Source organism: Sparus aurata, chromosome 1 (genome assembly GCF_900880675.1).
Source record: "Sparus aurata chromosome 1, fSpaAur1.1, whole genome shotgun sequence".
NCBI classification, from domain to species: domain Eukaryota; kingdom Metazoa; phylum Chordata; class Actinopteri; order Spariformes; family Sparidae; genus Sparus; species Sparus aurata.
Genome location: NC_044187.1, coordinates 6022539 through 6049113, shown reverse-complemented (window position 1 = coordinate 6049113; position 26575 = coordinate 6022539). Strand labels below are relative to the sequence as shown.

Here is a 26575-nt window from a genome sequence, read left to right as displayed (position 1 = left end):
GAACTAGCAGGGAGTGGTGCGGATGTACGATCATTTACAAGAAGTACAGTCAGTTTTTGGGGTTTTACTGTGAGAACAATATCCCTCCAAAAAACTTCACTGTGATAAAAGTAGCTGCAGATACAAACTAATCGTCCTCCACATGAGCTGCTGCTTCTGCAGCCAGGGTCGACTTTAGAACACATTAAACAGGATGAGAAGGGAAAAGTTCTGAAAACCCAAAATATTCTCAGTTTACAGCGTGTAAAAGTGCTGAGCACACAGCTACTTCATGCAAAAGTCCAGATTCCCTCTTTAAATGCAGTAAATGTAACTGTACCTGACACAGAGAGAAGGAAGACGACAAATCCACTCACTGCTGCAGTTAAACTCATATCTGCTCCTCTGATCTCTCTGTGAGGTTTCAGAGACAATAAAACATGTCAGCAGATAAAATAATGATGCACACAGGAGGTTTACAGTATCAGTCACATCTACAAACAATTCTACTTACAATGAAGACGGACGTCGTCTTGAAAGAAGCCGTTCCTCAGTCGTCAGTGAGCAGAAGTCAGATATCAGGCTCTTAAACCACTAGATGTACTTCCTCTTTAGCTTATTAACATACATGACGTGCCAAGTGCGAGTCAACACCCACATCAGACTAAAGTTGTGTTTAACACACATAGTTCAAGATGACTGGTAGGATCTGATGAGGACACACAACGGTTTTAATGATTTTGGCTCATTTAGGTGGTTTAGATTGATAAACTGTGTCCAACATGTAGATCGGGATAAAATCAAAAAAGTGTCACCTAACATTTGAAAAAACAGCCAAACCTCACAGTGTGCAGAGAAACAGAACATGACTATCTGCATGGCTACACACCACTGAAGGTAAGAGAGAAAGTGTCTTTTTGTAATTTGGGTGAACTGACCCTTTAAAGCAGACAGAGGAGGAAGCACTCACAGTGATGAAGCCTGAATGTGCCACACTTAAACTTCCCCATCAGAGGGCAGTGAACCATCAGAGATACTGAATCAGGAGCCTGGAACAACATTTTATCCTCCATCAGTGAATGCTACATTACATTCAGATTTAATTTATCTTCACATTTTATCACTAAAACTTAATTTTGACTTGTTTACACTGGACATCTAATTTATGAAGCATCACAGGTAGAAACTGTGGTTCAACGGCAAGGTGAGGATCCTGCTAAGGACCCGGGATTCTACGTTTATGTCTGAGGACCTGCAGACCTACAAGCAAGCTCAGCGAAGCCTGAGGAGAGACATCAATGAGGCCAAACGCAGCTACAAGCAGCACATAGAGGAGCACTTTAACAGCAACAACTCCAGAAGCATGTGGCAGGGGAGAAAGACTTTGACTGGCTATAACGACAGCTACACAGCCACCAACTCCACAGACCGCACACTGTCAGACTAACTCAACCACTTCTTGTCTCACTTTGACAGCCGGATTGCTGCTGACACACACCCTGCTCTACCAGGGAAGGACAACGCCATTCAGCTGGACCAACATCAGGTCAGATCCACCCTGCGTAGAGTCAACGCCAGGAAAGCAGCTGGTCCAGACGGAGTCACCGGTAGGATTCTCAAGTCCTGCACAGACCAGCTAGCGGAGGTATTCACCACCATCTTCAACCTCTCGCTACTACAATCTGCAGTCCCCACCTGCCTGAAGTCAGCCACCATCATTCCAGTCCCAAAGAAAGGTACAGTGAACTGCCCTAATGACTATCGCCAAGTTGCTCTCACTCCCATAATCACAAAATGTTTTGAGAGACTCATCCTCTCTCACATTAAATCTGCCCCCCCTGCTGACCTGGACCAACACCAGTTTGCCTATCGAGTGAACAGATCACCAGAGGATGCTCCACTCCAGACAGCCCTGACACACCTGGACCAGCCCAACACGTATGTTAGAGTGCTGATTGTGGACTTCAGCTCAGCATTCAACACGGTCATCCCCCATAAAATAATCTACAAACTGAGCAACCTGGGCTTAGGCAGTTCACTGTGCACATGGATACTGGACTTTCTTAGCAACAGACCACAACACATCAGGATGGGAGGCCACACATCATCCACTCTCATCCTGAACACTGGCACACCACAGGGATGTGTCCTCAGCCCCACTCCTCTACTCCGTCTTCACCCATGACTGCTCCCTCATCCACCCACCAACACCATCGTCAGATTTGCTGATGACACGACCATCGTAGGGCTGATAACTAATAAAAACACGTCAGCCAACAGGGAGGAGATTCAGCATCTGACAGAATGTTCGGAAAATAACCTGGACTTAAACACCTCGAAAACCAAGGAACTGATTGTGGATTTCCAGAAATCCAAACCCACACAGCTCTCTGCCCTCTACATGCACGGGAGGAGGTAGAGAGGGTAGACAGCTTTAAGTTCCTTGGGGTTCACATCTCGGCCGACCTCACCTGGACCACACACATTTCTCATCAGGTGGGGAAGGCCCAACAGAGACTTTACTTCCTCAGGAAGCTGAAGCACGCTCACCTCCCTCAACACCTTCTGACCAACTTCTATCGGTCAGCGATAGAAAGCCTCCTGACCTACTGCTGCGCGGTGTGTTTCTGCAGCTGCACAGCACAGGACAGGAAGGACCTGCAGCGGGTGGTGAGGACAGCGGAGCGTGTCATCAGGACGACACTACCCCCTCTCAGAGACATTTACACTGGCCAACTCAAAAGAAGGCCAGCTGTGTCATCAAGGACCCCCACTCACCCCGGACATTACCTGTTCTCCCCCCTGCCCTCTGGGAAGAGATAAAGAGAGAGGGGTTGTAGCTGATTCTGTGGTCTGTCCAGGGACCATGGTCTCTGGCACGGACCAGTGGTCACTACCACTAGGGGCGCTAGAAACACTGGTCGCGACCAGCTCCTCAGTGGTCGCGACCAGTTGCTCTGTGGCACAGACCAGTGGTCACAACCACTAGGGGCGCTAAAGATACTGGTCCTGACCAGCTCCTCAGTGATCTGCCTGTGGTCCCTGTGGTCTGTGAAGCGGCTTTAGTATTTTCTCCCCTTTCCGGTCGTTTTGACAGCACTGTTAGCTGGATAAATGTCAGAGATCATAATCTTTTGTCTATAAAATACACTATATCAGAAATATCATGATTAATATTGTTATTATCATTGATTATGAAGATATGTGGGGTCAGGACCAGCTGGTCTCTGGCACAGACCAGTGGTCACTACCACTAGGGGTGCTAAAGATACTGGTCCTGACCAGCTCCTCAGTGATCTGCCCTGTGGTTTCTGTGGTCTGTGAAGCAGCTTTGGTATTTTCTCTTCTTTCCGGTCATTTGACAGCACTGTTAGCTGGATAAATGTCAGAGATCATAATCTTTTGTCTATAAAATACACTATATCAGAAATATCATGATTAATATTGTTATTATCATTGATTATGAAGATCTGTGTGGTCAGGACCAGCTGGTCTGTGGCACAGACCAGTGGTCACTACCACTAGGGGCGCTAAAAACACTGGTCGCGACCAGCTCCTCAGTGGTCGCGACCAGTTGCTCTGTGGCACAGACCAGTGGTCACAACCACTAGGGGCGCTAAAGATACTGGTCCTGACCGGCTCCTCAGTGATCTGCCCTGTGGTTTTCTGTGGTCTGTGAAGCAGCTTTGGTGTTTTCTTTTCTTTCCGGTCATTTGGCAGCACTGTTAGCTGGATAAATGTCAGAGATCATAATCTTTTGTCTATAAAATACACTATATCAGAAATATCATGATTAATATTGTTATTATCATTGATTATGAAGATATGTGGGGTCAGGACCAGCTGGTCTGCGGCAGGGACCAGTGGTCACTACCACTAGGGGCGCTAAAGATACTGGTCCTGACCAGCTCCTCAGTGATCGGCCCTGTAGTCCCTGTGGTCTGTGAAGGGCTTTTATTATTTCTCTTCTTTCCGGTCGTTTTGACAGCACTGTTAGCTGGATAATGTCAGAGATCATTATCCTTTGTCTATAAAATACACCATATCAGAATTATTATGATTAATATTGTTATTATCATTGATTATGAAGATCTGTGTGGTCAGGACCAGCTGGTCTGCGGCAGGGACCAGTGGTCACTACCACTAGGGGCGCTAAAAACACTGGTCACGACCAGTGGCACAGTGGTCATGACCAGCTGCTCTGTGATCTCTTCCGTTGTTTGGACCAGTTGAGTGATCTGTGGAGTGTTTGTTTCTTTGTATCTATTTTTATTACAACTTTTCCCTTTTCTCACTGTGTTAGCAGAATAGCCTAAATGTGAGAAGCCGTTTGTCTATCCAATGTTAATCTTAATTGTCTATCACATTTAATTGTCTATCACATTTAATCTCAAATGTTAACCTACTGGAACTCAAAAACATATACTTATGCTAATATATATATAGCTTCCCTCAAACCTTAAGTATGAATATGGCAGAATATAATAACCCCTTTGTGTACCTGTGGAAGGAACATTAGTATTCCTATTTAGGCTACATGCAGATAGATTTATAGATTTAATTATGTTAAATATTAGTTTCTAAATTGGCTAAAATCTTTGTCCTGTGTTTTATTATTATCATAATCATGATCAACTAATTAAAGGCAAAAGTACAAAATCATTCAATGATCAGGAATCTTCAAGTAAAAAGTATCTGTATCGGTATCGGCAATACTGGCCCTGTAATTACTTGGATTGATACCAAAATTAGCAGTATCACCCACCCCTACCTTTAAACCAATGAAATGAAGGAAACGGTTGGTGATTCAGTTCATGACAAATCAGGAGCAATTTCCAATTTTGAAGCCAGATGTGATCGTATTGATCATATACCTATGTTCATTCTAAATCCACAATTTCTCATCAACACTTGAGAATTCGCTCCCATGAGTCTTTGCGCCATCAGCGCTCACTGTCTGCAAACGGTACTCCTCTGGTCACTACACTTTTCGCTAGGATTCCCAGGCACATTCCGACAATCCGTCTTAATCTTTGCTTACGTTATTTTTTTTCCTACTAAAATGTTTTCTTTTATGCAGGCTACAATTGACATCCTGGTGAGATTAGAGGGTTTTTTTCCAGATTGTATGCAGAGAAAATCCTTGGAACAATCATCGAGTGATCATCTACATTTATTTGATATTAGTTTCTAGACCAAGATTTGATACAAAGGGTAATGTGACAAGCTTTTAAAATGCAACACATTGGTAAAGTTTAAACCAGTCAGGAAGACATGGACCTGCATAATCGATAGTTCTACTCATATAACTACAACTAATAATGATAATTTAATTATTGTTTCTCTGCTATCAGAAAGAAGACTCCGAGTGCCAAAGTGCAAATCAAACAGACTGAAGTTATTGTTCATCCCGACTTCTATCAAGCTGTTGAACAACAGAACTAAAATTAAGCTGCCACATTGTCAGTGTTAAAATGTATAGTGTCTTCCATGTTTTGAGATGTTTTAATGTTGATTTTATAATTGTTTTTATGTCTGTCTGTTGTTGAGGTATGCTTGTTTCTGTGAAGCAACAAACTGTAGCACTGTGCCCAAGGCAAATGTTCCCTCAGGGAAAATAAAGCTATTTCTGTTCTATTCTATAATGATTTCCATTAATTGTAAAGATCAATAATATTTGACAGACAAAAGATAATTATTTGTATTTATTTATTTTTACATTTATTCAGCACAGTGTTGCCAACACAATGAGAAAAGGGAGAAGGTGTATTAAATGTACAATAACTACTCCAAAGACCACTCAGTAAGACAACAAGCAGATGACGAGGACCACAGGACAGATCAGTGTCTCTAGCGCCCCTAGTGGTAGTGACCACTGGTACGTGCAAAAGACCATGGTCCCTGGACAGACCACGGAATCAGCTACAATGAAAGTACTACTCATACAACTACGACTAATAATAACAATTTAATCATTGTTATTATGATTTCTGTTAATAGTAATCAATAACATTGGATAGACAAACGGCTTCTCACATTTAGGCTATTCTGCTAACACAGTGAGAAAAGGGAAAAGTTGTAATAAAAATAGATACAAAGAAACAAACACTCCACAGATCACTCAACTGGTCCAAACAACGGAAGAGATCACAGAGCAGCTGGTCATGACCACTGTGCCACTGGTCGTGACCAGTGTTTTTAGCGCCCCTAGTGGTAGTGACCACTGGTCCCTGCCGCAGACCAGCTGGTCCTGACCACACAGATCTTCATAATCAATGATAATAACAATATTTATCATAATAATTCTGATATGGTGTATTTTATAGACAAAGGATAATGATCTCTGACATTTATCCAGCTAACAGTGCTGTCAAAACGACCGGAAAGAAGAGAAAATAATAAAAGCCCTTCACAGACCACAGGGACCACAGGGCCGATCACTGAGGAGCTGGTCAGGACCAGTATCTTTAGCGCCCCTAGTGGTAGTGACCACTGGTCCCTGCCGCAGACCAGCTGGTCCTGACCCCACATATCTTCATAATCAATGATAATAACAATATTAATCATAATAATTCTGATATAGTGTATTTTACAGACAAAAGATTATGATCTCTGACATTTATCCAGCTAACAGTGCGGCCAAATGACCGGAAAGAAGAGAAAATACCAAAGCTGCTTCACAGACCACAGGGACTACAGGGCAGATCACTGAGGAGCTGGTCAGGACCAGTATCTTTAGCACCCCTAGTGGTAGTGACCACTGGTCTGTGCCAGAGACCAGCTGGTCCTGACCCCACATATCTTCATAATCAATGATAATAACAATATTAATCATGATATTTCTGATATAGTGTATTTTATAGACAAAAGATTATGATCTCTGACATTTATCCAGCTAACAGTGCTGTCAAAACGACCGGAAAGGGGAGAAAATACTAAAGCCGCTTCACAGACCACAGGGACCACAGGGCAGATCACTGAGGAGCTGGTCAGGACCAGTATCTTTAGCGCCCCTAGTGGTTGTGACCACTGGTCTGTGCCACAGAGCAACTGGTCGCGACCACTGAGGAGCTGGTCGCGACCAGTGTTTCTAGCGCCCCTAGTGGTAGTGACCACTGGTCCGTGCCAGAGACCATGGTCCCTGGACAGACCACAGAATCAGCTACAACCCCTGCTGGATAAAGATCCATCAGATCTAAAACAAACAGACTGAAGAACACTTTCTTCCCACAGGCAGTGAAATGCACATTTTTTTCTGAAAACATATAATTTATGAAGCATCACAGGAAGTGTTTGAGTTCATGAGTCCATAGTTCAGGGTACAGATCAAAAACTTTACACCCCTTATAATCAAGGTGTCGCATAAACCTGGACTTTTATTCTGAAAGGGCTTCACATTAAGTGAACTTGGATCTACTCTGCTTCATTCAATCAATCCAAAATAATTTAATGGAACCTAAAAGAGAGTTATGGCTTAAATATTAGTTCAGGTCCTCCTCAGTAAAAACTTTCTCTGTGCATCTTCATATCAGCAACATCCCAAATCATAAAGAACCATTAAACTGTGGCACATTTCATTCTTATGGACACAAAATGTGACAATGTCAGAAATAAGCCAAAGCTAAGAACGGAGTTGAATTTATATGTCTGATATCTGGTGAACAAATGATAATCTCAAACATTAACAGAAGAATAATTAGTTTAAAACTGAAGTTTAAACGTTCTGCACACTAATGTTTCACCTACAGAGCTGTCCAACAGCTCCTTCACTTGTTGTGGAAGCTGGCTGTTGATTTGACTCAGCAGCAGAAACAATTGGAAAATGTAACATCTGTCAAAGTGTTTTACTACTGGACTTATGTTTGGTGTTAATGTGTGAAAATATAAACTGTACATGAAGTAAAATGTGATGCTCTCAGCTCACTGTCTCACTTTGAACACACTTTATTGGCTTTGTCAGCCAGGACAGGTGAAAACCCAGAAGCTGATCAGAGACTTTTCAGATGTTATTTATTATTCTGTAGAATTTCAAAATACATTTTGTTTAACATCTCATCAATGTCTATAATATAACTGACTGTACCGGTTAAAATAAGCTCTCATAGTTTAAGCAGTAAGCTGATCTGAACAATAAATCATGTCTGACAGCTGGACATGATTCAGTTGAAGCTGCCGACTCCACGTTCTTCTAAACTTCCTGCTACATGCTGCTGCTGACTGTCTGTGCTGCTGACTCCTACCTGCTGCTGCTACTGAAAACTCAACATGAAAACTTTTGGAGCTGAAGGTAAATGTGTCCACTTCCCCCACATCCTCCACAGCCTCGCTCTCCTCTGTGATATTTCAATGTGGTACTTCTTTGTGTCCATCAGGTGAGTCCTGCCTCTGGTTCAGCTGCATCTGAAGAGAATCACAGAACACATGTGTAAAGTTTTAGTTGTGACTGTGACTGTAAATCTAAAGTCGGGATGTTTTATTGGATGCAGGAGTCTCTAACCTGACTGGACTTCACAGCATGTCTTCCTGCTGCTCTGTGACTTCTGTCTGTGCTGCAGTGAAGTCTGAGACGTCCTCATAAACAGGACAAGAGTCCAACTGATGAGGAGAGACGACAAAATGAAGCTCAAAGGACCTCGTTCATGAACCGACATCAAATCAGATCAGTCAAGTTATTATAACTGTGATATAGAGGAGGTTTGTCAAGACGGCCTCTCTATCTGTCTCACCTCTATCATCTCGACAAATTCTTGTGGTTCAGTGGTGGAGCTCAGAGTTTTCTTCTTCCTGGATCGAGTCCAACACAACAACAACAAAATTCAACATTCAGTAACTCATATCACTAAAACTAAATGAAGTCTGAAGAAGAAAATAAAAGAGCAGATGGATTCTGATTGTTTCACCTCGTCCACAGACTCAGGAGAAGAAGAGGAATCAGCATCAAGACCACCACAGTCAACCTGATGATGTTCATTATCATTGTTGAATTCACTAGAAATACACACAGATATGTGATGAGAATCAATAAATCACTTTTCCAGGTGATGCTGTCTGTTAATCAGTCAGTCAGAGTCCTCCACCTCTGACATGATGGAGGTTCCTCCCTGAACACAGCTACAGAAAAACTGTCTCTGAACGCAGACAGGAAATGTTATTTTCTCTGCACCAGTTATGAGTTGTTACATATTAACATGTTAATCTGGTCTGGTGCATTAAACAGGTGTGTGTGCAGGTGAATGAAGATAACTCACCTGCCACAGTCAGACGTACGGTGGTTTTGTTTCTTCCTCTTCTGTTCTGGGCTTCACAGTAATAATTCCCACTGTGTTCAGCTCTGAAGTCAGTGATGGTGAAGATCTGTCCTGATGCTTTTGGTGAGTCTTCATTCTCCTTGTACCAGGTGTATTTAGCTGCTGGGTTAGCATCACTGCTACAGGTCAGAGTCACTGAACTGCCCTCCACTATCTCAGCAGAGGGACTCACTGACACAGAGGGAAGCTTTGGAGCATCTGGAGGAGAAAACATGAACATGTATTACTTTAAGATAACTGGGTCACATGACATGAAAGATATTCTAAAAAACAGCAGTTATTTTGTATTAATTTATTTATGCTAAGTAATTTAATGACGGTCCCTAAATCAGTCTCAGTGATTCAGCGCGAGGCTCTGAGAGGTGAGCTGACCGTCCTCCTGCTGCTGACACTGGGAGAACCTCAGTAAAGTCTCAGCTGGACCCGATATCCACAGAATATCCAAACTGAAACTAACTTCACCCCGGTTCGATGAGTCGCCTGTTGCAGCCTTTGAACAGGATGACGAGGATTTCAGTCACTCAACTTCAACGGTACAAATAGCAGTAATGACAATAATAATCGATTTCAAGATAACTTGGGGTGTGGTGCTTTCACTGTGTGCAACTTAAATTCCCCATTCGCTCGTGATATTAAACCGACAAAAATCACGTCATCATCAAAATCAAATGTCATTATGTTTATCAATACCCGACCGACGGTGCCTTGCGCAACGCCCCGCCCCCCCAAAAAAAAGAAAGAACGGATTTGCATGATTCACGAGAGCCTCATTTTCAGGTCGGAAAAGCCGGATTGCGGGATTTATCAGGAACAATCACACACCCATCCACACAGGCAGGCCAGGGTTGCCAGATACTGCAACAAATATAGGGACACAATCTTACTTGTTTCCTTTACTGTAAAATCGGGAGATTAACGGGAGAAATTACTGACCGGGAGCATCGAGGGAGATAGGGTTAAAAATCGGGAGTCTCCCGCGTGAATCGGGAGAGTTGGCAACTATGATTGTTATCTACGGAAGAAGATTAGGGCCACGTGAGGTTTTTTTTTGTTTTAGTTCTGACTTTAAAGTCAGAATTTTTTGAGAAAAGTCAGAATTCTGACTTTTTTCTCAGAATTCTGACAGAATTCTGAGAAAAAAGTCAGAATTCTGAGATTAAAGTCAGAACTCAAAAAAAATTTACATGTGCAGACTTCTGACTTTATTCTCAGAATTCTGAGAAAAAAGTCAGAATTCTGACTTTAATCTCAGAATTCTGACTTTAAAGTCAGAACTACAAAAAAAATTCACATGTGGCCCTAATCCTCTTCCGTAGTTATCCAGACTGTACATGCTGGTTGTGTTCAGGTCCTGTTTGCAGAGTCCTGACAGTGTGAATGTTGCTTCTCCTCTAGTTGTAGCAGTTTGACGTTATTCAGTTACATATAATTCTGCTGCATCTACAACTTTTAGAAGCCAGTGTGTCTGCATGTCTTTTCCTGATACAGTGGATCAAACTCACAGACTGGAGGAGAGCCGTAGTTCTCATGTCCCTTCAAAGCACAGGAATAACTGTCTGCATAATCATAGGTGACCGAATAAGTAGAAGATGTTTGTGACTGAATTTTCTGTCCATTCTTGTACCAGATGTAGGAAGAACGATCAGGTAGACGACAACTGCTGTGACACTTCAGCTCTCTCGAGCCAGAATGTGAGGATGTGCTCACCTGCACCTGGAGATCTGGATGTGAAGAAGGAACATGAATGTTATTTTAGACAAATTGTCAACATACACACACAACACATTAATATTATTGTTCTTCAGATGTTGAACATTTGGAAATAATTTAAATATGATCGAAAATGTTACCTGCGATTCTCAAAGTGACTCCAGGTGAACCAGTATATCTCCCACCTGGTTGGTTTGTTATGAACATGAACTTGTACTCAACTGAATCGCTCTCTTTCAGGTCAGTGATTCTCAGAGTGCATCTCTTTTTAGAACATCTGGACTCAACACGATCTTGATAATCTGAGTCTGTTCTCAGATCCACAGGTTGATATCTTCTCTCTTTGGTAAACCAGAATGCTTCCTTAACTTTAGTATAACGGCCATATTTCCAGGATGGGTATGTGTAGGTGCAGCTCATGTTTACTGTTGATCCTTTTAAGGCACAGATCTCAGTAGAGCTGTAAGTCACTCCCCAGCCATGCTGACCCTGTATCACTGTAACACAAGAAGACATCTGCTTTGATCAATTCACAAAGACAAATCATTTTACACAGAGTAGTAACATTTAACATTAACCACACACGTTAACTTCCCTTTTCTGGTAACTGTCTAACTCCTGATAAAAATAATGGTTCATGGCTTTAATATTGTTTCTGAATGGAATGAGCCTGAACACAAACAGAGAATACCAAACAAAGTCTGAGCTTAGTTACTCATGGTCAATGCAAAGGAAGAGTGGAAGATGTGAACATGCTTTCTACAGTTAAACTCAGTGTGCACCCAGTCTGAAGGTGCAGTGAAGTGAACAGGAATGTATTGAACCTGTGACCTTTAATGCAGTTTACTGACCAGGATAAGAGGAGAAATATTATTGATTAGAGTCTGTGCTGTTCTTGGTCAGTTCTCTCTGTTCACTCTGTGATCAGGATGCTGCTGAGTGTGAAAACCACAAAAATAAAAGCAGAACACTGAGGTGTCAAACTGCTTCAAGCAGCTATGATATAAAGATAAGCTGTCTGTATATAGCATGGAAACATCACACTGACGTCAGACAGCACTAACAGAACTAGCAGGGAGTGGTGCGGATGTACGATCATATACAAGAAGTACAGTCAGTTTTTGGGGCTTTACTGTGAGAACAATATCCCTCCAAAAAACTTGACTGTGATAAAAGTAGCTGCAGATACAAACTAATCGTCCTCCACATGAGCTGCTGCTTCTGCAGCCAGGGTCGACTTTAGAACACATTAAACAGGATGAGAAGGGAAAAGTTCTGAAAACCCAAAATATTCTCAGTTTACAGCGTGTAAAAGTGCTGAGCACACAGCTACTTCATGCAAAAGTCCAGATTCCCTCTTTAAATGCAGTAAATGTAACTGTACCTGACACAGAGAGAAGGAAGACGACAAATCCACTCACTGCTGCAGTTAAACTCATATCTGCTCCTCTGATCTCTCTGTGAGGTTTCAGAGACAATAAAACATGTCAGCAGATAAAATAATGATGCACACAGGAGGTTTACAGTATCAGTCACATCTACAAACAATTCTACTTACAATGAAGACGGACGTCGTCTTGAAAGAAGCCGTTCCTCAGTTGTCAGTGAGCAGAAGACAGATATCACACTCTTAAACCACTAGATGTACCTCCTCTTTAGGCTATTAACAGACATGAAGATGACATCATAACCTGTTGGTTCTAAACCTGTTTCACTGCCAAAATACAACTGACACCAGAAAAGGCCGTTCAACAACAGATGAGAAAAGAGACACATTTAATCTTGTTGCTACTAGTTAAAGCAGTAAGTTATAACCTGTAAGTCACACACCACCTGACCATTAGCTGAGCAATATGTTTGACAACTGGACATGATTCAGTTCAAACTGCCAATTGTACTTAACTTCCTGCTACATGCTGCCGCTGACTGAAACTCCCATGTCTGTTCATGTTAACGACACATGAACCTGTAACACACATAGTTCAAGAAGACTGGTAAGATCTGATGAGGCCACACAAATGTTTTAATGACTTTGGCTCATTTAGGTGGTTCAGACTAATAAACTGTGCAGAGATGTCCAACATGTAGATTGGGATAAAAAGTGTCACCTTACATTTGAAAAAAAAAACAGCCAAACCTCCCAGTGTGCAGAGAAACAGAACAAATCTATCTGCATGGCTACACACCACTGAAGGTAAGAGAGAAAGTGTCTTCTTGTAATTTGGGTGAACTGACCCTTTAAAGCAGACAGAGGAGGAAGCACTCACAGTGATGAAGCCTGAATGTGCCACACTTAAACTTCCCCACTAGAGGGCAGTGAACCATCAGAGATACTGAATCAGGAGCCTGAAACAACATTTTATCCTCCATCACTGAATGTTACATTACATTCACATTTAATTTATTTTCATGAAGCATCACAGGAAGTGATTGAGTTCAGATTAGATTAGATTAGATTCAATTTTACTGTCATTGTGTACAGTACAAGTACGGAGACAATGAAATGCAGGTAGCATCTAATCAGAAGTGCAAAAAGAAGCAGTAAAGTGCAAGCGTGTTCAGAATAAATATTGCAGGAGATTATAGACAGATTTACAGTATTTACAGTATATAAATAGAGCATAAGTCGGTCGAGGTACAGTATGTGCACCGAGGTGTGGAGTCCAGAAGGGTGACAGACGCAGGGAAAAAGCTTCCCCTGAACCTGCTGGTCCGGGTGCAGAGTGACCTGTAGTGCCTCCTGGAGGGGAGGAGGGTGAACAGTCCTTGACGATGCTACGCGCCTTTCGTAGACATCGCTTGCTCTGGAGAGCCTCAATGGAGGAGAGTGAGGAACCGGTGATGCGTTGTGCAGTTTTCACCACCCTCTGCAGTGCTTTCTGCTCAGACACAGAGCAGTTGGCATACCAAACTGTGACACAGTTGGTAAGGATGCTCTCAATGGTGCAGCGGTAGCAGTTCACCAGAATCTGAGGAGACAGATGGATTTTCTTTAGTCTCCTCAGGAAGAAAAGACGCTGGTGAATCTTCTTGGTCAGGGTGGAGGTGTTGAGAGTCCAAGAGAGGTCCTCGGAGATGTGGACACCCAGAAACATGAAGCTGGTGACATGATCAACCTCTGTTCCATTGATACAGATGGGGGTGTGTGTGCCATCATTTGACTTTCTGTAGTCAACAATGAGCTCTTTGGTCTTCTTGGTGTTGAGAGCCAAGTCGTTGCTGGCGCACCACACTGTTAGGTGCTGGACCTCCTCCCTGTAGGCCGACTCATCGTTGTTGCTGATGAGACCAATCATCGTGTGTCGTCTGCGAACTTAACAATGGTGTTTTAACCATGTGCAGATGTGCAAGTGTGGAAGTAAAGGAGGGGGCTCAGCAAGCATCCTTGTGGAGCGCCAGTGTTCAGGATGAGGGTTGAGGAGGTGAGGTGATCTAACTTAACAGACTGTGGTCTGCTGGTTAGGAAATCCAGAATCAGTTGCAGAGGGATGTACTGATGCCGAGGTCACTGAGTTTGGTGATCAGTTTGGAGGGGATGATGGTGATGAATGCTGAACTGAAGTCGATGAACAGCATTCTCACGTAGGTGTTACTGTTGGCGAGGTGGGAGAGGGCAGAGTGAAGCCCTGTAGATCTTCTGTACTCCTGTTCTGGTGGTAGGAGAATTGGTAGGGGTCCAGTGTGAGTGGTAAACTGGTTTTGAGGTGAGCCAGGACCACTCGAAGCCCTTTGTGATGAGTTTAGGAGTCCAAAGTTCAAAGTAGTGATCAAAAAATGTAACCTATTAATGTAACTCAACTCTTTGAGGTGAGCAAGACAAAACAATAAATCAAATGTACTAAACACTTTAAATCTAATAACCATATGCCTCATATGTAAATGTTTTGTACTCACACTGGAGATCTATGAAGAGAGATGAAGAGTAGATCTGTCCATTTTCATTCTCAGACTTGCAGTGATAGATACCTCTGTCTTCCGAGCTGATGGAGGGGAAATGCAACTTCACTCCTGGTGTTTGAATCAGTGTTTGGTTCTCCTTGTACCAGGTGTAATTAGCTGCTGGGTTAGCATCACTGCTACAGGTCAGAGTCACTGAACTGCCCTCCATTATTTCACCAGAGGGACTCTCTGACACAGAGGGAAGCTTTGGAGCATCTGGAGGAGAAAACATGAAGAAGGTGACGTTTGATCTGACCCTTGCCAACACCAGTTAAAACACTAGTCACTGTGTTGTTATTTTCTAGGTATGAAATTGTAAGACTTCATTTGTGACACAGAGGGAAACATGAACAACAACAAAAACAACATTTGGCATCATATCTCTCAAACAATCTAGAAAAATATTATTTAGGTAATCATTTATTTTCATATAATTCTAAAAAATAGCTTTTAACTTGCTCTGAGTAACTAAATGCCCAACAATGTAAATATAGACATACATTACCTGGAACAGAGAGAAGGAGGATAAGGAATCCACTCACTGTCACTTTTAAACTCATAGCTGCTCCTCTCATCTCAGTGAGACTCCTGAGAAATTAAAGCACATCAGCAGGTCAATGTATGAAAGATCAATCATATCACATGAATCATCACACTAAATATATCAATAAATAATTCTGCTTACAACAGAGAAACATTTCCTCTTTAAAGATCATGTCCCTCTGTGGTCAGCACAGTAGGCAGCAGACAGATGTGAAGCTGTTAAACTAGACTTTTTAATGTGCATGTAGTCAGTAACTGTCTGACTTAACTAGTCATTTCATTGCTTTGTAAACTGTATATGGACCTCTTAATGCTGATTATTTAAGAATAAGAGACCTGTTCTGTGGGTTTCTAACAGGGGTAGAGGTAACGATTGCATTTACTCTTGTAAAGGAAACAAAGTCTTTATGTCTGCTGGTACTCGTGAGGGGCAGACTGATTATTGACACTGGCTGATTATGTCGAATAACCACCCAGCCCTGAAAAATCCACATCAGTCGACCCCTGGTGCTTTACTTCCTTTCGACTTGCCATCATTACAGCACTAAAAACAAAAGTCACATATAAAGTCATGATGAACCATGTAAGAGAGAAACAAAAGAAATGTCTTCAACCAGCAGCTGCAGTGTTGAAGGGGGACAGCGCTCCATGTCAAGACAACAATGTGTGGTGCAATGAGTTACAGTCTCCACCAGATGGCAGTTTGTTAGTGGAAGACTGTTTGGTAAACTCACACACCACACAGGAATAGATGCCTTCAGAATAAAAGTGGTGTTTGTGAGATGTTTCTATTGTTAAGATTATTTAAGAATAGTTTCTCTCTAAAAAAGGGATAAACATTTTCATCTGAGTTGTTTAGATAAACTGCTAACATTATTCTAGTTTTAAATTCATCCTAACTAACCGTGGCTTTCAGGATACGCATCAATTCAACACATATTTTCAAGGTTCCAAGACTGTCAGATTTTATGTGGAAATATAAGAGAAAAGAGTCACAGTGTGTATTGATATAAATCGACTTTATGTTGCTCTGAATAAGAGTGATAAATGCTTTACAGTTTAAATGAAGATATAACCTACCTTGGCACGGAGAGAAGGGAGATAATAAATCCACTTGCAGCTGTGGGTAAACTTATCGCTGCTCCTCTTATCTTTCTTTAAGGCTTCAGAGATGTTAAAGCTCTTTAGCAGATAAATCATGTACACACCAAATATAGCACACCTCAATAAACGTCTTTCAGTGGAGAATGATGTGTTCTTGAAAGACAACGTTCCTCTGTGGTCATCAGAGTGAGCATGAGACTGAGATCAAGCTGTGAAGACAAGCCTGACTTCCTTCCTTCTCACATTATTAATATGCATGATGAGGATGGGCTGCAGTTTACGGTCTGTCATACTTCTTAGCCTCACTGGAAAGGCCGACACCAGGGTGTTGATCGACAACTTAAAATTTCAGAATGACGGGTGTGACTTCTGCTCACAGAGGAATGGACTAGCTTCATATAATATAACTTTACCAGAGCCAAAAACACTTGGACTCCAAACTAAAAATAACCGATGGATGAGGTTACCACCATTAATTGTCCTTTATTTGTGCAGGAAGAGCTTATGATTACCGATCTAAGATTCTGTGGTGGATTGTTTTTCAGCTACAAAAGATGTGTCCTATCTGCGACGCAATAAATATATTTAAGGATAGGTTGATGATTATCAGGATAATCGCAACATTTAACATTTTCATATCGTCTAGGCCTACCTTTGACCTTGTTCCTGGGGGACCATTTCTGTAGTGGAGTCTCTAAGCAGAAGATTTTCACACCAGTGTACTTGTAAAACCAGGGTGAAAATGAACATCTTGAATCCTGAATGTTGATGGTGGTGCTGGAGCTGTTGATACAAACAAGCAAAGAATATTAAAACTATAATGGTGTTTTGACAAAAAACAAAAAAAAAACAAGATGAAAAACACACACGAGAAAAACATGAAACAATGAAACAATGAACATGAACACAAAATGGTTTGTTATATAATAAACACTATCTTTTATCTACAAGTCAAATGTGGCTCTTCACTGCCATCTAGCAGCAGAAGTAGAAACTACAACTAAATCAACAAACTACATTCTTCAAACCCCTCCATGTTTTTCTTAATTGGCATATCAGTTTCAAATTAAAGCATATTATTTGTTAGCTAAGTGAGTCCTCTGAGACTTGCCTGTTATTAGCCTCACCAAACAACACATGTTACACAAGCACGTACTCTCATCTGCCACCACAGAGTTAGAAGCTAGTTCATATCTTACTCCTGAGTAACTTAACAACTAGCTAACAAGAGAGAGACTACTGTGACATCACTATTTAACTAAAGTTATTATGGCTCATGTTAGAAAATAAGTGCTTACTTACACATCCAGCAGACATGAAACACCTCTGGAGTTGTCTGTCTGGTTTCTTGGTAGATTTTGCTCTGGTTTGCTCATCACCTGTTCCTCTGTAACATGTCCAGGTCTTAAAGGAGTCATCACCCGGAAATCGCAATTTCTCTCGTTAAATCATGCATATTGGTGTTGGACCTCTGTTGAAACTTGCCTGAAAAGCTGGAGTCTGAAAGTGGCTTATTTTTTTCGCTTTGGCTCTTTTTCCGAACAGGAATAGCGCACAATAGTGCGCGTTCCTAAAGCACGAGATTTTGACTCTGCTCCTGTGGTGACGTTACCACAGGAGGCTACTTGCATATTAAGCATCGGCTCACAGCCGTCCTCAGTCAGACTTTCTGAGTGAGCACGCCGAATCTGCTTATTTCTCTGTCATTTTCACGCCATACATCGTCACCGCCAGCATTAAAACTCAGGTCTTACATGTAAAACACGAGTGTGAAAAGTAAGAAGGAAAAAAAAAAGAATTTACCATTCAGAGACGTCCTGCTGCAAACGTGTCTCTTCCACCGTATCTGCCTCTTCACTCTCCCGTTCGGTTTCCGACTCCGGCTCGTACGTAAATGCCTGAATTCCGTAAGGTTCGTCAATTAGTGTATGTGCCATGACAGGGGGCTGTTTATGTTGTGGAGTCTGTGTGCATGCAGGCAAGCCCCCCATTCCGGCTCTGTCCTTCCTGTGGCCAATCAACGCGCACCTCATTACATATTAATACAATGCACATCCGGACCGGTCAAAACCTCGCGCATAATCTCACGTGAGAAAGTCGCGGTATGAAAAAGGGTCAGAACAAGCTCTATTTTTTTTATTTTTTTTTCTAATAAGTTTTAAGAATTGATCCAAAGCGATCCAAGAGGGACTGGGTATGTAAAAAAACAGGCTCCTTTAAGCTTCTAGATATCCAGGTAACTTTATGAGGTAGAAGCAAACTTTTTCTGCCTTTTGCAGTGTTGGAAGAAGATCCTCGGATCAGTCAGGTAAAAGTATAAGTAATAAAATGCTCTTTAATTATCATTTAGACTTCATAATGCACAATAAACCCCTTAAATCTAATCAGGTTGGTATCGACAGTAAACCAATAGTGAAGAAATCACATCTCAAAGGAATCAAAGCCACTTAACTACAGTTGAAAATATGCTTGTCTGAATTGTAGTCAAGTAGAAGTAGCATTTGAAAACATAGTCAAGTGTTGTTAAAGCAGAATATGACATAATTAAGTATTTAATAAGTTAATTAATGTTAAAACAACGCTAGCTACTTTCCACCACTTGATACTGGGCAGCTAGCATACAGCTGGATTATCTGCTAAAACAGTAAGCTAGCATTAGCATTTAGAATATACATTTTCGAGGTATGTCAGTTAATATCTTGCTCACGTCATCACAACTTACCACAGGTAAAAACAGAAGCCGTATTTTAATCTTCATTCGTGTTAAAACTGTTTCTAGTCATTTTAACTCGTAGTTATATTAACTTTCAGCCACTTAAACAGCAACTGCACGTCACCAACTGACAGTTAATCAACGTCTACATTTCTGTTATTATACATACGTCACATTAGAGCCAAGCCAACGTTGTCTGACCTCTGACCTCGTCAAACGGTAATGCGGTTAATTTGTCTCTTACGTCTGATGTCATGGCTTGAAACGTTAACTGAGTAGTTCAGGGAGCCTCGGAAAGCCCAGCATCGTTAGTTAAAGGAAATCAAATCATGAAAACGAGCCTTGATTACACAAAAATATTTATATTCCCATGGTAAGTCGTGAAAGTAAGATTTAAAAATGTAGAAATTGTGAGAAAAAAAGTATCAATTATCAGATTAAAAAAGTCATGAGGCAAAGTCACAATGATGGGATAGATAGTTAAAATTATGAGATAAAAAAAAAAGTAGTGGGTCACTGAAGCCCAGTTTCAATCATCTGTCCACTCTAAGACATTATGTTAAGAGATGTTTAATGTTGTGTACAAAGGTTACCTTGCAGGTATGGTCTGATATATCAAATAAATCTGGCACAGTTCACCAATCAATCAATAAATTCAGTAAGTATGATACTTTATTGATCTCCAGGGTAAAATAAACATGTAACAAAAGCACAAGAGTCAGACTGAGAGGTCAGGAAAAACAACCCAATCACACACATATGTTGATACTTTTTCATGTTGCATCTGTATTATATGTTTCTTAAGGTAAAACTTAAAATTCTATATTTTAGCAACGCTGTGCTATAGGTCTGACCCTCTCCTTCTCTATTATCCTCTCACAGAACTGCCAGCAGTCTAGCCTTCGACACTGACACTCAACGGGAAGAAGATCCTCCAGATCAGGAACCCAGGCAATCCCAGCACAGGAACCACGGGGAGATGATGAAGCCACGCCGACCAAGACGTACGCCCATTGAGACGTACCCCCACTCTCTGAGTCAATACAATAATACAATAATGCTCAGTCAAATTCATCTTTAACTGTGTTTACTGTGTGTTTTGTCTGTATTCTGGCAAATTAATTACACTCAAAATATGAGTGTAGGGAGGTGGAGAGAGAGCCTCTTACCATAACTGTACTAATGTGTACAAAAAGAACAATTACACCCAACCAGCAGGTGCATTATCATCACCTACCACGACAAAGTGGGAAGGGAAAGAAACTGAAAGAGGCGATGTATTATTTACAAGCTGCTATCATATTTGTAGTATTAACACTATTAGTATTTCATTTTTATATATCCTGATAATTGTCAATATCGTTATATCACAACTCTTCTAATTGGGGTTCGGTCTTAGACTCCTACAGTTTGGTCTGAGAGTAACTCACAAAGTATTTAATCCCTATCATGAGCTCCAACACCTGAGAGGCATCACATCACCTGTTGTACAACTACTTCAGGTGTGTTTTGGAGGCTGCAGAAGAAGAACAGTTGTCAGAGACTAATTCAAAGATAAAAAGTAAAAGTTAACTGAAAATAGAACTTTCGTTTATCAGGTTGCTGTAAAAAGCTCATTAGAAGTTATATTTACAATTAAGTGGATCATTGGGTCACATTCTTCCACTAAGCTGAACACTGGTGTATGTTTAGTTCATAAGTCTGAGCTTCTCGAAGATATATAATTGTCTCTATTGCATATTCCTGCTTTAATACAAATGTTATGAAGGAACAGAAATATCAGATTATAAACGCAGGTCAGCAGGTTTTGTTGACGGTGCTGTACAACACAGCTGGATCCTCTACAGCTCCCTGACCTCTGGCTCTGAGAAGAAGAAAAGATATTGTATGAAATAAAACAATTCTCATCCCAACAGTGATAATAATGAAGACAGATCAGATGTATTTTTAAAGTGAAGTCATTCTAATGTTGCACAGTGTTCCTGTATGAAGAGCTGCTCACCTCGGGGTGGTACTGGCACTGTTATATCTGACAGCAGCGTACTCGACTTCCTGTTGCTCCACGTGTCTTCGAGGCTGAGCTGGTCTGATGTTGGAGTACAGATTATCTGCCTGGTTGTTGGAGAAGTGGACGCTGGTGTAATGAACGTCCTCCTGCTCCTCCAGCTGTCCCTGCTCAGGTAGACATAAACAGAATTACTTTCAGCTACATATTTTATATGAGTCTTTCATTTGAACAGTGCATTCTTACAGAGGATTGAAACCAGGATGAAAACAGCTGAAGCAGAAGCAGCTGTGGTAATAATGGAACTAATATCCCTGTTGTCAAAAGTGCAACGTGAAGTCCTCCTCTGTCAGATGAGTTTTCTAGAAACCCTTAAAGACACTGAGTGACTCAGCAGTATGAATAAACAGGAGCCAGACTGGGTTTTATGTCTTCTAGAGTTAAATACAGAACTATCCTCACCTGTTCCCTGTCGTCTGGTCCCTCTTCAGCCTCAGTAGATTCCCTGGAAGTCCTCTTTTTCCTGGTTAGAACAGTTAATTAAAACATAAACAAATAGTTTATTGGTGTGATTGAACATTCAGTGATTCAGTAGAACAGAACTGCTCACCTGATCCACAGGAAGACAGAGAGGGATATGATAGCCAGGAGAACGACAGTGATTGTTCCAGCAGCCACTGATTTCGCTGATCCTAAGAAATGGTGATTAAAAGAAAACAGACAGTTAATCAGAGTGTTACAGCATGTTTTGGTCTGTTGTTCCCACAGAGTGATATATGATAAAACAAGGTAAAAACAAAGATATCCTGGATAAAAGTGCATGTCTGCGTATTAAATCAATGAATGTCCTGCTCAGTATAGGTGGACTATCTGTCAGGCTGTGGACACATGTAGTATAGTACATGACATAGAGATTAGGTTGAAACATAAACTCCACAGTGCCCTCTGCCAGACAAAACATGTAACACACAGTTTCTGAATTACATTGGATTACATCCCTGACATAATGTCAATAAACTGATATGGTTAAATATTTAGACTAAGGTGGTATTTGAGTCCAAATGTACAATCTAGTTCAAGTGAAAACAACCATGTCATGTTTCACTGCTGTAAATGCACAGGAGTAAAATGAGTATGTCAGAGTTTTTCTCAGTCGAGGTCTAAAGAAGCCAATAGGACAGTATCATCTGTGTACAACAATACACCATCCTAACAAACCAATAAATGGGCAGTTTTCAATCCTCCTCAACACTGACATTCTTTCCACATGTATTATGAGCAGGACAGATCACAAGACAATAGCCAACAGTCACATTGGATGTGTTTGGCAGGAGCCCAACAATAAAGACAAAACTCTCACTCTGAGTGCACAGGGAGTTAAGACTCTCAAGAAACAATAACTGTACTCAATACTGCAGCAGGACACCCACAGAAACATCAGGGAACACGTTCTTTAACATTTTAAAGGTAGAAACATGTAAACAAGATTATTATGTTCCTATGAGCCCTTCATTATGTACCGGAGTACAAAAACTCTGAACACTGTTTCAACTGAAAGATAAAATCCGATCTGATCTTCATCTTCAGGCTGACTCCCAGATAACTGGAACACTCTCCTCTTTCCTGCCTCCTAACCAGAGGATGTGACTGTCAGGTTAAGAAGCCTCACAGAGTGATTCTTCTCCTACAGTATCCCCAGGTGAGGTCAAATATTTTCTGCTCTTACTGAAAAAAATTGCTGTAACTTTCCATACTATCAAGTACGTACAACATCTGTACGACCATCAATAACTCACCTGCCACAGTCAGATGTACGGTGGTTTTGTTTCTTCCTCTTCTGTTCTGGACTTCACAGGAATAATTCCCACTGTGTTCAGCTCTGAAGTCAGTGATGGTGAATATCTGTCCTGATGCTTTTGGTGAGTCTTCATTCTTCTTGTACCAGGTGTATTTAGCTGCTGGGTTAGCATCACTGCTACAGGTCAGAGTCACTGAACTGCCCTCCACTATCTCAGCAGAGGGACTCACTGACACAGAGGGAAGCTTTGGAGCATCTGGAGGAGAGGTGTACAGATTTGTTAGGTTACTTTCACACAGAAGAAAACTAGTCAATGAACTGCAGGTTGGGGCCTCAAAGAAGGAGGAGAATGTCAGTTCTGGAGAGGCAAAAATGATCCTACAAATCAATTGAACTCAAGTATTCAGTCAATATTCGGGCAACTTTAAAACTTGGCAGTAAGGGCATGAAAGGATGTTAGTTCACTAAGTAGTAAGAGATTTCTTATTAGATGTTATTATTGTAATAGAGTAAATTATTGTAAAGAATAAAATTTGTTTGGTGAAATGTTTCCAAGAACAGATCTGGTGACTCTGATGTGCAAAGCAGCGGAACTTTTTATCGAACAACAAACACAAAAACATGTTTGGAGCAAGTCTGGAGATATGTACCATTGATATTAGCTTTAATACTAGCATGTATGATTTGGGAGGGATGTGTGACTCACACTGAACATCTATGAACACAGATGAAGAGGTCTGTCCATGTTGGTTCTGAGCTTTGCAGGAGTAGTTCCCTCCGTCCTCAGAGCTGACAGAGGTGAGATAATGACTTCCTTCTGGACTTTGAAGCAGTTTTTGTTCCTCCTTGTACCAGGTGTAATTAGCTGCTGGGTTAGCATCACTGCTACAGGTCAGAGTCACTGAACTGTCCTCCACTATCTCAGCAGAGGGACTCACTGACACAGAGGGAAGCTTTGGAGCATCTGGAGGAGAAAACATAAACACATTTAACATTTAATTTTACTTTTACTTTTGCAGATAAAATTGTCAGATATCATTTGTGACACAAGGGGAAACATCTTTCATCATTTGTTCATATATTTTCAGTTCTCATCCTACAATCCTAAAAATTTGGAAATGGAATGAAATCAAGGCAGCAATTTTGCTTCGATCAAGATGTTTGTGGCAATACAAACTAGTATATAAGTACCAAACATTATTTCTCAGAGACAGAGTTGATAACAGGACTCTGGACACATTAGATGTTGGATGTGTATTTATGTGTGGCAGCATCTGAAACTTTAGAGGTGGTTTTCTGGATGAATGAACATCTGTGCAGATCTGGAAACAGTTTGTAAATCAAACATCATTTCATCATCTACTGTAGCTGCTCAGTGAACAACAGCAGCAGACTGTGAAGGTGAAACAGGCAGAGCTGGAGAAAGTGCACCATCAGCAAAACACCTGACTGGGTGATAAAGTTTTAAAAAGTCATTAGTTGATTTAAATCAGCTGCATTTTACTCACATGTCACATTAATAGAGATGTATTCAGACGTCCTCCTCCCCAGCTCGTTCTCAGCTGTACAGTAATACTCTCCAGAGGCAGAGGACTGGATGGAGCTGAAGACAAGCTGTGGTTCTTTACTGAGAGGATGAAGGTCTGGATCTCCATTCTTCTTGTACCAGGTGTATTTAGCTGCTGGGTTAGCATCACTGCTACAGGTCAGAGTCACTGAACTGCCCTCCACTATCTCAGCAGAGGGACTCACTGACACAGAGGGAAGCTTTGGAGCATCTGGAGGAGAACACATGTACATGTATTATTTTAAGATATCACAAAAAATAGACCAAAATGTTTATTTTTTTAAAAAAAATTCTTTGTTTCTTTTTGATTGTCTCCATTATCACAGTAGCTGTTCATGTCGTTAACAATAATGGGAACTGACAGTCAACAACAAGCTGTTAGAAATGTTTAATTTCCAAAACCTTTACACATTGTTATCCATACTGTACATGCTGGTTGTGTTCAGGTCCTGTTTGCAGAGTCCTGACAGTGTGAATGTTGCTTCTCCTCTAGTTGTAGCAGTTTAACTTTATTCAGTTACATATAATTCTGCTGCATCTACAACTTTTAGAAGCCAGTGTGTCTGCATGTCTTTTTCCTGATACAGTGGATCAAACTCACAGACTGGAGGAGAGCCGTAGTTCTCATGTCCTTTCAAAGCACAAGAGATGATGTCTCCAGGATAAACCCGGCCTTTAAAAGAAGATGTCTCCACCCCTGTGACTTTCTGTCTGTTCTTGAACCAGACGTAGGAAAGACGACCAGCTGGACTGCAGCTGCTGTGACACTTCAGCTCTGCCTCAGTATCAGACTGGTGGACTGTTATTCTGCTCACCTGCACCTGCAGAGCTGGATATGAGAACAAGAAACAATATTATTATCACTGGTTCTAACAGAAATCACTGATAGATGTACACACACGACAACACAACAGTTACTATTCCTAGAACTAGCAGTGAACATTAGTGCCAACACAACAGTAATTATTACACAAACTCATGATGATCCATCATTTTCAACATGTTCACAGTTTCTAAATGTTCTATGTTGATGTTTTACATCAGTGTGTGTTCATCAGTACCTGTGACAGTCAGAGTTGTACCAGGTAAACTACTCCTCCATTCAAAGCTTCCTGTTGTGAATCTGAAGTGATACTGAGCTGAATCACTCTCTGTCAGGTCAGTGATTCTCAGAGTGGAGCGTCCTCTCTCTGATTCAAGGACCTGAACACGACCTGCAAACTGGGAGTCTTCACTAAGGTCCTCAGGCTGTGAAGGACTCTGCCACTGATGAGGACGATCAGGACTGAACCAGAATTTAGATCTGATAGTTTCATCACTGCTGTAAGTGCAAGAAATGTCCACTGATGAGCCTTTGAAGGCACAGATGCTTCTGTCAGTGTAAATCACTCTGTTGCAGGTTTGACCATCAACACCTGAAAGATAAAACAAAGTTTGGATCATTTTTAAACCAGAGTTGATGAAGAGTCACAATGAAGGTCTCCATATTAAAATACATGTAGTTATCAGACTCCATCAGATGGTGTTATGTTAGTGTAGTAAACTCACACACTGGAGGAGAGAGGAAATCCTCATGTCCTTCAACAGCACAGGAATAACTGTCTGCAGAATTAAAGTAGTTTGAATAAGTAGAAGATGTTTGTGACTGAACTTTCTGTCCATTTTTGTACCAGATGTAGGAAGAATGATCAGGTAGACGACAACTGCTGTGACACTTCAGCTCTCTCCAGTTATCTGAGGATGTGCTCACCTTCACCTGGAGATCTGGATGTGAAGAAGGAACAAGAATGTTATTTTAGACAAATTGCCAACATACACACACAACACATTTATATTATTGTTGTTCCAGTTGTGGTACATTTGGAAATATTACAGTATGGGATAAAATGTTACCTGTGACCCTCAAAGT

At 41.3% G+C, this 26575-nt stretch overlaps 1 protein-coding gene and 4 long non-coding RNA genes across 6 annotated transcripts in view; 3 read left to right on the top strand and 2 right to left on the bottom strand.

Annotated features, from left to right (window-relative positions):
* Nucleotides 1-26575, top strand: part of LOC115588307 (B-cell receptor CD22-like) — a 342428-nt gene that overhangs the window by 92429 nt on the left and 223424 nt on the right. The gene's annotated exons all lie outside the window — the stretch shown is intronic.
* LOC115587743 (uncharacterized) overlaps nt 1-26575 on the top strand; it is a 232600-nt gene that overhangs the window by 58288 nt on the left and 147737 nt on the right. The gene's annotated exons all lie outside the window — the stretch shown is intronic.
* The window catches only part of LOC115587750 (uncharacterized), a 219348-nt gene that overhangs the window by 57498 nt on the left and 135275 nt on the right, over nt 1-26575 (top strand). The gene's annotated exons all lie outside the window — the stretch shown is intronic.
* Nucleotides 7811-23180, bottom strand: LOC115587827 (uncharacterized). 2 transcript variants are annotated; one of them, XR_003985193.1, is made up of 5 exons: nt 23098-23180; nt 8880-8967; nt 8706-8763; nt 8477-8574; nt 7811-8379 (listed from the first exon to the last, which is right to left on the bottom strand). It is a non-coding gene; the product is annotated as an uncharacterized LOC115587827 (long non-coding RNA). The 2 variants fall into 2 exon arrangements; XR_003985194.1 differs by lacking the exon at nt 23098-23180 and adding an exon at nt 9228-9367.
* Nucleotides 25438-26390, bottom strand: LOC115587917 (uncharacterized). The gene is made up of 3 exons (XR_003985229.1): nt 26215-26390; nt 25728-26081; nt 25438-25495 (listed from the first exon to the last, which is right to left on the bottom strand). It is a non-coding gene; the product is annotated as an uncharacterized LOC115587917 (long non-coding RNA).